Below are 15,243 nucleotides of genomic sequence, written 5' to 3'. Positions count from 1 at the left end.
TTATTAGCGATGTTGAATGTTTCATAACGGGTCTATCAAGGATCAAGTCTTGTTGTGTGCAAATTCTTAACATTATAAGGGATGACTTGAGGTTGTGCCCTAAGTGAATTTGGCATAATAGGTATCCCTAGTTTTTGTCTCTTAGTTGAAGACATTTCAACTTAAGTTTTGTGCTTGTGTATTAGGTCTCACTAAGATGACTTAGGGCCCGTTTGGCTGCAAGAGTTGTTGAATGCAACATTCATCTGTGCTGGACTAAGCTTTCTTTTGGTATTCGTGCATTCTTAAAATAAGGTATGGAATATCGTATGGACTTGTTTGGTTGACTTGGAAGAGGAATCAAAATATGCATATTCTATGTTTGGTTGTAACAATTGAAATAGGAACTAGAATACGTTTTGTTTCAAAATTTAAATAATTAAATTAATTTTTTTAGTTTGGTAATATTTTAAATAAACAAGAATTTTTATTTATAAAAAATATTTTTTATTAATTTTTTAATATCAAATTATTTTAATTAGCCTTTATTTTATTTTTTAAATTGATTTCATAAGTTGAAGATATATGACAACCATTGAAATTCATCCAAATTCAAAGGACATATTATATTGTATATTATAAATTTAATTCTAAATTAAATCAAATTATTTTAATAAGATTAAAACTAAAATCATTTTATTTTTAAATAATTAAAGAAAATAAAAAATACAAATAAGGCAAGATCATTAATATCATATTTAAATGATCTTTCAACATAGTTTTAATTATAAGACTAAATGCAAGATTCATTTGTAAAGATAATTTTATAAAAGTTTAGAAAAGATATTAAATATGATATTAGTCTTTTTTCTCATTAAAAAAATTCACATATTAAATGTTAAATAATGTTGGCCTAGTTTATATCTTATGATGAACAAATAAAATAGTTTAAAATGCATTTGAGTGACAAAATACAATCAAATGACAAATTCACGGACCCAACAACCTATCAATTTGGGTTTATTAAAAACTAGAATAAGAATAAGCTATTCTTATTCCATCTTTTTTAAAGAATTTCGCTATGCTCATTTTGGGGTTAAATTAGGATAGGTGAATTCTAATTCCCATTTTGTATTTTGCAAACAAACGTCAAATTGGCGAATGAGGTATGTAGATTTTCCTATTCTCGCCCAATTCTTGCAACCAAACGGGGCCTTAGTGAATTCAAATTCTTATGTTAATTTTGTTTAGCAAACTATTCACTAGTCATAAGTTTGACCATAGTTTGGTTTACATAAAAATCAATTTGTTCAAAGTTTAACAATGTTATGAGCAAATTCAAATTAGTCAAAGGTTCAACCAAGAGAAAACAAACCTAAAGATAATTGAATGAAATTAGGAATGTCGAAAATAAGGCTAAAAATTAACTTATATGTGGTAGACAAAGGCTATACATGGGCCATATGATAGTGACAAATAAAAAGCCACACTCCAAGAAACTCTAACAAAGTGTAAAATGTCTAGATTGAGGAGGAAAATAAAGGTGACTTTTGAATAAATGTCGAGTTTGATGAAGAGTGTAAGATGAAAAAAATCACAAGGAATTAGGGAAGTTGGCAAGTAAGAAAGGTTACACACAACTGGGTTGAACATAAAAGTTAGAGCACATGGAAACTTGGAGGGGAAAGTTACAAGGCTTGAGAAGCACAACCTCATAAATCTTTGGAAAGAACAAATAACAATACTAAATCAATACTGTGGCTAGATTGTATAACAAAGTCGTGTAGACATAGACAAGAAGGATGGTCCTGTTAGAAAGTAAAGTTCACCAAGATAACTAAGAGGGGGGCATGTGCTTCAAAAAGAAATGGACAACCTATCTCCTAATTTCATCTTGACCCTTCAATTGATCTTCATTTCCATCAACCAAAGTCAAGATGGTATTTCTCTTTTTTTGCTTGGAGGTTGATCTATGAAAGGAAGTATTCCTATCACCTTCCATAAGCCATTGAATTCTTGATCTTTTCTCTAAATGCACTTCCCCTAGCATTTCCTTCCATTTACTTCTCTATTCCACCTCCTCTATTTGGGTGTCTATAAAATCATCTCCATTGCCCATAAGCTGGTGGAGAAGTTTGAGTCTCATCAATTTCAACTTTCTTTTTTAAAATGTCACCAAAGGAGTGTTTTCTCCAATCAATAGCATTCCTTTTAATATTTTCAAGGCTTTTGGATTATCTATACATTGTTGTGCCTTCAACATCAATATTCCACCACTCTGTGACACATCTCCCAAAATCGAGGTGAGATTGGCACATTATTTCATAGTGGAATGGCCTAGGACCGTAAAAGAGATTGCTAATCCAATTGAAGATTATGAGAGATTGATCTAACACAATGCACAGTAGAGTAATGAAAGTGGAAGTCAATCATTGTTGCCAATCTACAAGAACCAGAAGTATGCCTAGTTTGACCCGTATGAGGTCCTAACCTTTTTTGTTATTTGACCATGTAAATAAGGGTCCCTGCAGATCTACATCTTGGAGGTCAATACTATTGATAAATTCTACCAAGTCTCACATATTATCGTTACAGTCTATAATTCCTCCAAGCTATCTAGAGAGAAATACCGTGGTGTTAAAATACCCCACTTTCCTATTGGGATCATAAATATTAAGTGGGTAACAACATTAGTCGTTACAGACATGGGAACTGGCAATGTAGTACCTATTCAACATGACAATATTTCTCAAGGAAACACTAGAGTTGTAAAGAGTGGCCACTCCCCCTAATGCCCCACTAGCTTCATTATAAACAAACTTTGCTCCTAGCTAAATCTTCTCTACCACCCTAGAAAAAGTGGAAGACATATTAACTTGCTGAATTAACAACACATCAACCTTCGTAGTCATGATAGTTTTCCCAAGAACATATTGATTTTGAGGTTTGTTCATCTCCCTCATATTCCATGAAAGGAACTTCATTTCTTCCCTTTACTAGTGTTGTCCAAGTTCAATTGCGTCCCACAAGAAATTTCCCTTACCATCTACTTAGTCCCTGTGCTTCTTCTGGAGGGCCTACCTTGTTTGACTCCATTACCTATGTCAACTTTCTTGCTTCCTCTTGTTCTCTTCTCTAGGATTTTTCATTCTCGAGTATCACCGCATAGAGGGGATGAAGGTGTTGAGAGACATTATATAGGGTTACTCATAACCATATTAGCTATCTCCAATATTTGGGTAACAAAGGAAGCCACATGTAACACTCCAATCTTTGGTGTGGAAGGGAAAGAGCTATCCCCCCTAAACAACTTCTTTGGCTCCAATATATCACTCCCCTCACACTCCTTATTCCCACCAAGTTCAATACTTTACCTTTCAACACGAGTAGTGTGCTCAACAACATGGATCTCACCTTCTTCCAAAACAATCCCCTCCATCATCAACACACATTTTCTTGGGTTATTTAAGGTGCTCAAATCCCTCAATCCCTTTAGAAAGGGGCATTCTCCTACTACATTCTCACTATTAATGGGGTCTTCATTTGCCACAAGATATTCCTTCATATTCTCTTGATCTGGGGTGTGAATTAGTTATACAATTAAAACAACGCTCAATATCTTTATTTATTCTGAAACATGTAAACAATAGACACAATGACCATAGAAAGATAACCATGCACAATAACACCAGATTTGTTAATTAGGGAAACCCTTGATCAGAGGGAAAACCTTGGTGGGGATGGTACCCACAAAATGATGGACTGATATAAAAGTTCTTTGTTAGAGGATAGACCTTGTTAGGAGTCAATGAAATACAATCAGTATATATGAGTCCCTATTAGGAGACTTTGAATCTCGGTTAGGAGATTCCAACCCTATTAGGAGTTGTTCCAACCCTATTAGGAATTGAAAGGAAGACCTTTGAACCCACTTTGTAAATAGTCTCCAACAAGCTCACATGTGGTTTTGGAAGAGTAGTCAAGTAAAGCACCTGAAGGAAGATTAAAAGCAGTTGTAGTGATTGATTCATCCTACTTGAATTAAGCACTTTTATAAAAGAATGACTATCAGAAAGCTAGAATAAATGTTAGAGAAAGAGTAAAGGTATGCAGAATTAGTATGAGGTAAAAAATTACATGTAGAAGCCTTGGTTAAGAGAACATATTATATGGAGTTTACATGTGAGTTTTTGAAAGAAAACAAGTAACTTGGTAATCATAAATAACTTTTGTTGATTGCATACTTGCGCAATTAATGTAGAGACAAATTGGATACAATTTAAAGGTCAAAATTGAGTTATTGAGTTTCATTAAATTGTGCAAGAGAGTTATGGAGTAAATTAAAGGTGAAAGTGAAGAGTATTTGATAGAAAACCCTATTTTGTGAAAAATTGAGGTATTTTACTATTTATGAAGGTCAATTTTGTGAAAATTAAGTTCAAACTTCTTAGTTAAAGATGGATATGTCATTAATTCATAATATGAAAGATGAACGGAGACCTAAGGTGAAAATCAACCCTATGCAACCCCTAAAAGACAATCCCACAGTTGTATTTTCAAAAGTACTAAACAAAGTTTTATATTTGGAAGATATCAGTAGCTATGTTAAAATAAAATTTGAGTCTATAGGAGAGGGAAACATAGAAAATCTGTTTGACATCATATATAAAAAAATATGAGTCTTAAAGATGAATTTAAACATCTAATAGTTAAATACATGTTCGCTTGTGAGTTTGACAATGAGGAGTGGACTAAGATCATACTAAGTAGGGTTTATGATGGAAATTTTTGGCTAGGAGATAATGTGGTAGAGATCTCAACTAACCTTATTCATGAGGTCACTGATCTATGTAATAAAGGAGCTATACCCATAAATGAAAATAATGTAAAGAGTTGTTTTGGAAAATACTAAATCTATATACAATGGGAAAGGAATTGTCATCAATAATATTAGACAAGATTATGTTATGTTTGTGAGAAGAATCATAGCCACTAAGATTTTTCTTAGCTCTAGGGAAGATGACATGGTAGTAGGATTACAAAATGTGCATTGAAAGAAAAAAGGTTAGTATGAGTGAGATTCTGAGAGCGCAGTTGGTAGAAAACCTGGAAAGAATAAAGAAAGTTAAAAATAATTAGTTTATATTCTCATCTTTGATTACACATGTGTTTTCCATATAGTCAAAAGATTCTCATTTATGCCTATATCTAAGTTCCTAAATAGTGATAAGAATACCATGGAGAAGATAACTGATCTTCACAGAAGGCATCCAATTGATAAGATTCATAGAAGCATAGATCTTATTGTGAGGACATTTTAGGATGAGATGAAACAAAGGTATATAATTCCACCATCCATAGTTGAAAAGTTTCAAGATGATATTTTCTTCATGGTAGATATAGATTTCACATACATAGAAGTAGTAGAACAAATGATGTTGTATGTTGAGCTACTTGGTTATGATATCACAGATGCATAAAATAAAGGATATGTTTGTTGAAATCTAATTGAAAAGATCATTATTAAAGAAGGGAGATTGTTGCAAAGAGGGAGATTGTTCATAAAGAATGTTTTCAATCATTATTTTTTCACTGATGTCAAATCTACTATTTGTTGGAATGACAATTTCTTATAAGATTCAAGTACTATCACTTAGTTGATTGATGAAGACGATTTAATCAATAAGATGTAACAAAAGTACCTAAGGGAAAAGGTTGAGTTATGGTTTTGTAATAAAGTGCAAGGATCAATTAAGACAATGGTAAAATGATGTATTAATAATATACTTGAAGATACAGAGGTTGGCTACAATTAGAAGAATAAGTTATAACAAAGCTATCTGCAAAGCTTGACTAAATTCATTAGTGGTTGTCGAGCAAGTTAGTTCATGTTGAGCAGATTATCAATAAGAGCTGAGCAAATGAAAAATCTAGTGTGTGTTGAGTAAAATAGAAGGGGTCGAGCAAGTTCAGGTGTCGAATAAGTAATAAGTGTTGAGCATCAGTAAAACTTAGTTGATGCCAAGTGAATCCACAATAGGTGTCAAGCATCAGTAGAACACAACAGGTGCCAAGTAACATAGTATCTACGAAGCATCAAAAATTCAATAGTGCCAAGCTACTATATTATTTGAAAAGTCAAAGATTCACCAGATCTAAGCTAACAATTTTGTTACCTTAAATTTTGTGAACTAGATGGAGGATAAGAATGATGAGCTAGTGGCACAAAATTTTAGGTAAATTGTTTTAAGGAAAATCAAGGATGATTCTTCATGATGTTTCTAGAAGAAACAATATTAAGGGTAGATTCATTGAATCTTACCTAATCCATTCAAACCAAAATTAAGAGAAAAATATTAGAGTGGGAAAAGTATTCGAAAATTCTATTTAAGGAGTTACAGGTCAAGAAGTAGAAAAGTCAGTTGGTGAGAGTATGTGGTGTTAAGGAGAAGGCATCAAGAGGGAGGAACAAAGTATAGAGACTCTGGTTTGATAGGTGACCATAGAGGTGATTGCATTGGCACATCGAGCATGGAGACTCAAGGAGACAAAGCTTGAAAGGAAGACAAGCTATCAGAGCTACAAAGACTGAAATCCAAGAAAATTTGTGAGCTAAACTGAGATTTGAAATCTGCAACTTATGTTGTGAGTTGTATTAGATCAAAAGCCCTTATTGTTAATCTCTAACAATTGTATCAATTAGGGTAAAATCCTATAGACTTAGGTTGGTTTAACAACCATTGTGTAAATCCTTTAACAGGGTGACATTCCAAGTGAATGTTCTAAAGTCCTTTAACCATACCCACTTCTAATAGGGTGGTTGAAATCCTTTAACCAGGTCACATTTAATAGTGCATTGTAGCCTTTAACAGGGCAAGCCTTTCACAGGGCATCACTTCAAAAGGGTGAGAATTGAGTAACATGTTATTGGTGTTTTTTTATCAAATTGGGTTTCCACATAAATCACTGTGTTATGTGTTGATCTTTCATGTCTTATTCTTGCATGTTGATTTTTTAGTAACTTGCTAAGATGAATGTTTAGCTTGGATGCATGGTTAGTTTAATGGACATACTATACTTAGTGAAAAAAATTTATAAGACATTTGGACCTTGAATAATTGATTCACCACCCCCCCTCCTAGTTATTCTAAAGAATTTCTATCAATTGGTATCAGAGCCATCTATTGATTTAGTTTAAAGGTACTAGAAGCAGAAAAGATCAAAATGTCCAAGAGAAAAGTTCCCAAGCTCAACAGAGATAACTTTGTTGCATGGAAAAGTTTAATGAAGCTACACCTTGGATCAATAGGTGATCATGCAAAAACCTCAATTAAAGTGGAACATGTTGATCTAGCTAGTGTCCCTACTGCAAAAGACATGAAGAAAAAGAAGGAGCATAATCAGAAATGTTGGAGATTGCCTCTACCCTCAACTATGTTGAATTTGATGACATTAAGGGATGTAACACTGTATTCAAGATGTGGAATGCCTTGTCAGATATTTATGGAGGAGATTATAATGTTAAAGAGAAAAAAGAGAAAGCCTCAAAGGAAAGTTTGATGACATGAGAATGGAGGAAGGTGAGAACATTGCTCAATATGCCTCTAGAATAAAAGAAGTAGTAAGTGCAATAAGAAGTTTGGGTGGTCATTTAGATGATGAAACTATTAATAGCCAATTCCTAAGAACCTTGCTTCCCATCTATGCTATTAGATTTTCAGCCATCCAAGAATTAAGATGCATACCAGGAAACAAGCTAACTCTTGAAGGTATAGTGAGAAGACTTATTGCATTTGAGTTATCCAACTTTGATAACTACAGACCTATGAATCTTGAATTTTCTTTCAAGGCCAACCTGTTGTTGAAAGACACTTAGGAGGTGAAACCAAAGAAGAAGAAAAAGGTAAAATATGCATCCAATGATAGCAGCATAGACGAAGAAGATGTGGAACAATTGGAGGCATTGTTGGCCAGAAGATTTCATAGAGGCAAATGTAAGATGCCTATCTTTTGTTTTAGTTGCAATAAAGTAGGACATATTGCTCCAAGGTGTACACTTAAAAAGAACTACAGAGAAGGCAACAAGAACAAGAACAAAAGAGAAGGTGATAGTAGAGATTACAAAGACAAAGGCAAAAAGTGCTACATTATTGATGAAAAGGATTATGATGAGAATGATGATGAGGTAGTCTATGTAGCCATGAAAGGTGAGTTAGATGAAGGTGAGGCAACCAATACTGGTAATCTATGTGAAAAAGAATGATAGATGGATCATAGACAGTGGATGCTCACATCACATGACAAGAGACAAAAGTAAGTTTGTTACCTTTACTCAGTATGATGGAAATAGTGTTAGATTTGGAAATGATGCTCCATGTCTAATCAAAGGAAAAGGTTCCATTAAGCTTATAGAGAAAATTTCATGTGATAATGCATATTATGTTGAAAGATTAAACTACAATATACTAAGTGTGTCACAGTTAGGCAATGTAGGATGTAAAGTGGAATTTGAAAACAAAACTACCAAAATCTATGACACTGGTGGAAATTTGATGGGAAAAGGAGACCAAACTAGGAGTAATCTGTTTTACCTAGATATGGAGGATGTTGCATGTCTTATTGTAAGAGTTGATGATGTGTGGCTATGACATAAAAGGCTATGTCATGTCAACTTTGATAACTTGATTAGCATTAGCAAAATGAAGAAAGTCAAAGGTTTATCTAAATTAAAAAAGCCTAACAATACAATGTGCAAACAGTGTCAATTAGGAAAGATGACCAAGTCAAGTTTCAAAAGAAAAACCTATAGTTCCAAAGAAGTATTAGAGTTAGTCCATACTAATTTATGTGGCTCAATAGAAGTGCAAAGCTAAAAAGGAGAGAAATATATAATGCTATTTGTTGATGACTACTCTAGGATGATGATTTTCATGTTCTTAAAGAAAAAATTTGATGTATTTCAAATGTTTAAGTTGTATTTGGCTAGGGTTGAAAAGGAAACAAGGAAGAGTCTAAAGTGCCTAGGATCAAACAGAGGAGGAGAGTTCACATCAAAATAATTTGAGACATTTTGCAATGACAAAGGAATTAAAAGACAAATATCAGCACCTAGAACACCCCCACAAAATGGAATTGCAGAAAGGAGGAATACATCAGTGATAGACTATGCCAAAACATTAATGATGGAAAAGAATGTTGTTCTAAAATACCAAAAAGAAGCTATTAGTAATGTTGTTTACACCCTGAATCGAGTACAAGCCAAGAAAGGTACAAATGCAAAACCTTTTGAATTATGATATGGTCACTCACCCAATGTAAAACATTCTAAAGTGTTTGGTTGTAAATGTTATATTTTTAAAGATTCTAGAAATGAAAAGTTTGATGCAAAGAGTGATGACGGCATATTCCTTAGATATTCCACTAGAAGTAAAGCATATAAGTGTTTAAATACTAACACCAAGAAGATTGTGGAGAGTGCAAATGTAAATTTTGATAAGCATATAGAAGTTCAAGTTGACTAAACCAAGAAACCATAAGAGTAAAGATCCTTTGTATACTTCTATGAAGGAATGCTTGCTGAAGAACAAGCTACCAATCAAGTTGGGAATCAACAACAAGTTTTAGTATAAACCAAGTCACAACTAGTGAATGCTGAGTTGCATTCAGAAGTTGAGTTGTAGAATGAAGTACACATGAAAGAAATGATGAAATACCTAAAAGAGATGTACATAGTGACTCTGAAGCTGGAAGACCAAGTATGGAAACAAGGACAAAACCAAGACTATCCAAGTATGTGAGAAGACATCACCCTATAGAACAAATCATTGGTGACAAAGAAGCCAGACCAATGACAAGGAATAGACTAAGAAATGAATCATGTTTGCTAAGAAAGATTATTCCCAAAATAGTGAAAGATGCACTACAAGATTATAATTGGTATAAAGCTATGGAAGAAGAGATTGATCATATAGAGAAGAATAAAACCTAGACTTTAATTCCAAGACCAGCTGATAAGAATGTGATTGGTACCAAGTGGGTATTTAGAAACAAGCTAGATGAGAATGGTGAGATCACAAGAAATAAGGCCAGACTAGTCTATAAAGGTTATGCACAAGAAGGATTGGACTATGGGGAAAAATTTGCCCCTATTGCAAGGATGGAAGGAGTAAGAAATTTACTTGCATATGTTGCTTACAAAGGTATTAAAGTCTACCAAATGGATGTAAAGTTTTCATTTTTGAATGGTATACTAGAAGAGGAAGTCTACATTGAACAACTAGAGGGATTTGTTGATGACAACAACAAGGATATGGTTTGCAAACTTCATAAAGCACTCTATGGTTTGAAACAAGCACTTAGAGCATGGTATGGGAGACTTCACAAATATCTTGTGAAGATAGGATTTGAGAGAACAGATGACAATAATAACCTATATATCAAGGCAAAAAAAGGTAAAGATATTTTGATATATGAAATCTTTGTTGATGATATAATATTTTGGGGAAAAGATGCCCTATGCAAAGATTTTTCTGATAAGATGAAACATGAGTTTGAGATGTCAATGTTTGGGGAAATAAAATTCTTTGTTGGATTACAAGTACATCAACTGAAACATGACATATTTGTGACTCAATCAAAATACATCAAGGAGATACTCAAGACATTTGGCTTAGAGGATTCAAAACCAGTTAGTACACCAATGGTAATAGGACACAAGTTATCCAAGAATGATGAGTCAACTAAAGTAAATCAGATAATGTACAGATCAATGATTGGAAAGCTACAGTATGTTGTACACAGTAGACTAGACATTGCATTATTTGTTGGAATAGTGGCAAGATTTTTTGTAAATCCAAGAGAAAATCATCTTATGGTAGTAAAAAGAATAATGAGGTACCTAAAAGGAATAGATGACTTTGGCTTATACTACAAGAGGACTAAAAAGTTTGAGTTGAAAGCCTACACTGATGCAGATTGGGGAGGTAATATAGATGATAGAAAAAACACCAGTGGAGGAGCACTTTTCTTAGGTAAACAATTAGTTACTTGGACTAGCAATAAGAAAAGTTGTACCTCATAGTCCATAGTTGAAGTTGAGTATGTTGGTATTGCTATCAACTGCACCAATATTGTATGGATCAAGTACCTATTGAAAGGTATGAAAGAAGAGGTAACTAAACTCTTGATACTCTATTGTGATAACACAAGTGCCATCAACATATCAAAGAATCTTGTGATGCATGCCAAAACAAAGCACATTGCAATTAAGTATCACTAAGTAAGAGAACTATTGGAAGAAAAACAAGTGAAGATGGAATATGTCAACTCAAATGAACAAATTGCTGACATCTTCAAAAAACCATTACCTAAAGATGCATCTAAATATCTTAGAGTTAAGTTAGGGGTGATACCCCTATCGAAGGCTTTTTGAGTGATAGTAAGATTGCTATGCATCAAATGAGTTGATTGCTGAAATGATATAAATTGATATAGAGGATACTTACTTTAGGTTGTGCCTGAAGTAATTAAAGTACTGAAATTCAAAATCAGTCACAAGAAAGGTGACAAAGGGAGAAATTGGAGTTCCTGCAAATGCTACACTTGCATGATAAGATGTTGAAATAATATGTCTTTGGCATTGTTGTCAAAGAGGGAGAAATAGTAGAAAATGATCAGAAATGTAGAGGGAGAAATAACAAAAAGAAAGGAAATAATAGTTAAGAGGGAGAAGCAGAAACAAAGGAATTAGTCAGGGTCACAAATTAGAGAGGGAGCAAAACAAGAAAAGGGAGAAGACAATGTATCAACAAAAGAGATATCCCTAATACTTTGAAAGAAGGAGTTACTTACAAAATTTAGGAATCATGAGAAATTCAAAGTTTGTTGATAGAATGAATAATTTTGGATACAATTTTTTTTTTTTGGCATTCGATTTAACCTAGTCAGCATTTTGATAACTTGGTTGATCAATTTGGTTTTCCATCAATGCCAAAGAGGGAGATTGTTGAAATCTAATTGAAAAGATCATTATTGAAGAAGGGAGATTGTTGCAAAGGGGAGCACATGGATTGTGCTTGTTTAGCACCAATGGGAAAGTGACACTTGTCACAAGGAGGATGAGTGTGAGAGGGTAGGGTAAAGGGTTGGTTAAAGGCATGATGAGTGGGGTTGAGTATGTAAGAGAGATGTAAGAGGAATGAGTGTGGAAGAGGGAAGAGTGTGGAAGATGGATGTAAGAGTCATGAGTGGGCTTGTAAGAGTCTTTTATGGTTTGTAAGAGCACTCATGACTTGGTGGTTGGGATTTTTGAGGGGAGACTTTGGTTTGGATTAGGAAAGTCTTAAACTTGTTTAGGGAATGTGACAACATTAGGGGGTGGATTAGGCTTGGGTTTAGGATTAGATTAAGGATGTTAGAGATGTGCAAGTTGATGGCATTAATGAGGGTGGGTGAGTTAGTGGCTAAGCTAGGTTAGCATGGGTGGAGGGGGTGGATTAGGCTAAATGAAGGATTAGGGATAAGTTAGGGGTTTTGGATTTGAGGATTTTATTTGTCAAATAGATTTATTTAATAAATGGGGATTTTTGGAATTAGATAGAAGAATAGGATTTAATTGATAAATGATAGGTTATTTGATTTATCAATTAGGACTATAGATGATTAATTAAATTAATCAACTAGGGGATGACAAAGGATTAATTAAATATAAATTTAATTAATGATGCCTTTTTAGATAACTAAATAGGATTACTAAAATAGTGTAATCAAATTTAGGTGTCTAAATTTTGCCCCTCTTTGACATAGTGTTGAGACAACACTATTTCAAAGAAGTTTGAATGAAGATGACATGAGGAAGATGTTTTAGCAACAAGGTTGCCCTAGTCTCAGATAAGAAGAGGAGAGACTAGACTTAGATGATGCCCCCTCAAGAAGGCGGCGAGGAGAGAAATGAGGCTCAATGACTTCTTGAAAAATACAAGAAATTGAGATGAGCTGAGACACAGGTTGGCAAAGAGAAGGGGCTGAATTAGCTCAAACTCTCACTACAGGAGAATGATAAAGGGAAATCAGAGGCACAATGGTAAAGCAAGCTTAAGACTTTCCAAGATTGGGGGAGGATGGAGAGCGGAGCGCTATAGAAGGAATCCATGGAGGAGGGGAGGGATGATAAAAGCTGATGCAACAGGATTTCAAAGAGTCAGATTGGCAGAAGATGGGTTTCGGAGATCCCTAGGACTAGGATTGTGGATCTCGAAAGATGAGGCTTGGTGGATTGACTTGATTGGTGGATCCCTAAGACTAGGATTGTGGATCCCTAAAGCTAAGCGTGAGGAGTGATTCAAAGAGATACTGATGCATAAGCTGGGGTAGGAGCGAGAGATGCAAGATATGGATGGGGGATAATGGAGATGAAGGGAATCCATTGAAGCTTTTTGAGTGGGGGGATACTTCAAAGAGAAGTACCACCATGTAGTTGAGCACTAGATTTGCTATAGGAATATTGGTTAATTGCCAAGGTTACCAAGAACATCAAGGCCTTTTCACCAACCGTCCAGAGGACTGACGAATTGACTTGAAACAAACACGCAAGGATTGCCCCAGTATCACACATGAATCCCAGAGGAAGCAGCCTGGAAACGACACTAGCTAACCCACAAGCAAAAAAAGAAAACAAGAAAAAGACCTGATCGAGACCTTACGCTCTAATTGCCCCATTCACAGCATACCATGATATGGAAGGTCGTGGAAACCTTGAGGAGGGAACAAGGAGATTTCTTGGAAAAGATATTTCAAGACCCAAAACAAAAGATTCCAAATCAAAAGAAAGTGAAAATCCAAAAGAGAACCATTTGCCAACAAGATGGGTAGGACGAGGTACTAACAGACCAAGATCAGACATGAGGAAAGCTATATCCTGCAAGGACCTATCGGAGAGCACCTAAGCTGGTGGACTTGGATGAGTGATGCGTCTGGCAAGTTGAACTAAGAAGGATAACACTTTGGTGACAAGAAATCTAGCTAAAGGATGCATTGCAATAGCTAATCGAGGTGTGCGATGTGTGCAAGATGTTGACCAAGGATGAACTAACACAAAAGTCGGATAGATACAATGGTACTAAGCTAAAGAGGATGTACAAGTTGACGGACCAAGATATGTTACAAATGTACAAGTTTGTGTTCATGTTTTGGTTTTGTGAGATGGAAATGTTTATGAAGGGTGGGATGTCTGTAATAGTTGATAGGTGGATAGGTAGATGGTTTGTGAAAAGCTTAGGTGAAAATGGGGTTTTGTGTGTGCACGTGATAGGGTACAAGCTAGGATACAAGATTATTTACAAGTTGGAATATGGTACAAGATTTGGACATACAAGGTATGGTACAAGATTTACAAGGTATAATACAAGCTTTGGTACAAGTTTTTACAAGCTGAGGTACAAGATTTTACAAGCTATACAGGAGGTATTTACAAGCTCCATCAGATTTTGGATATTTGGTTGGAACACCAAGGGAACAAGCAGGTATTTTATGGGATGGTGAATGGATGGATGAGGGATAGGATAGTGATAGATAATGGATGAGTCTTAGTACACAAGGTGCCTGAATTACCAGGTTTTCACCAAAGTACCTATCCAAGGCGCCTGAATTGCCAAGCTTTCACCATTGGATGCTTATTTCTCTTTACTATTTTTTTGTATTTTTCAAAAGCTAGGTATACCAAGGATCTTCAAGCATAGAACTTCTTGATATGAATGATTTTAGTAGGATCATTCAAGAGTTCTCCTTTCGGTGTAGATAGCTGATAGGCTTCAGAGCCAAAGGAAGCAGTGACAACATAAGGACCAAGCCATGTAGGTTCAAACTTGCCTTTCTTTTCTCACTCTGCTTGGACTTTCATGTTTTCTTTGAGGACCATGTCACCTAGCTGAAAGTGTCGTGGAAGCACCTTCTTGTTGAAATTCCTTTTGAGACGAGTTTGATAGACTGTGAGATGATCATAGGCTTTTTGTCGCTTCTCGTCTAAGAGATCTAGCTGGGTGAGTCGAGCTACTTTGTATTCTTCATCTGATATTTTCCCTCGCAAAGATATGCGTAGTGAGGGAAGTTCAACTTCTATAGGTAATACCGCTTCGGCACCATAGACTAGGGAGTATGGAGTTGTGCCTGTGGATGTACAGAAGGAAGTTTGATAGGCCCATAGAGCCAGATTTATTTGTAGGTGCCAATCGCAGCCAAAATCATTGACAACTTTCTTTAGGATTTTGA

This window comes from Cupressus sempervirens, chromosome 2 (genome assembly GCF_028749045.1).
Source record: "Cupressus sempervirens isolate cs-2001-9-10 chromosome 2, ASM2874904v1, whole genome shotgun sequence".
NCBI classification, from domain to species: domain Eukaryota; kingdom Viridiplantae; phylum Streptophyta; class Pinopsida; order Cupressales; family Cupressaceae; genus Cupressus; species Cupressus sempervirens.
Note: the sequence above shows the minus strand (reverse complement) of the source record.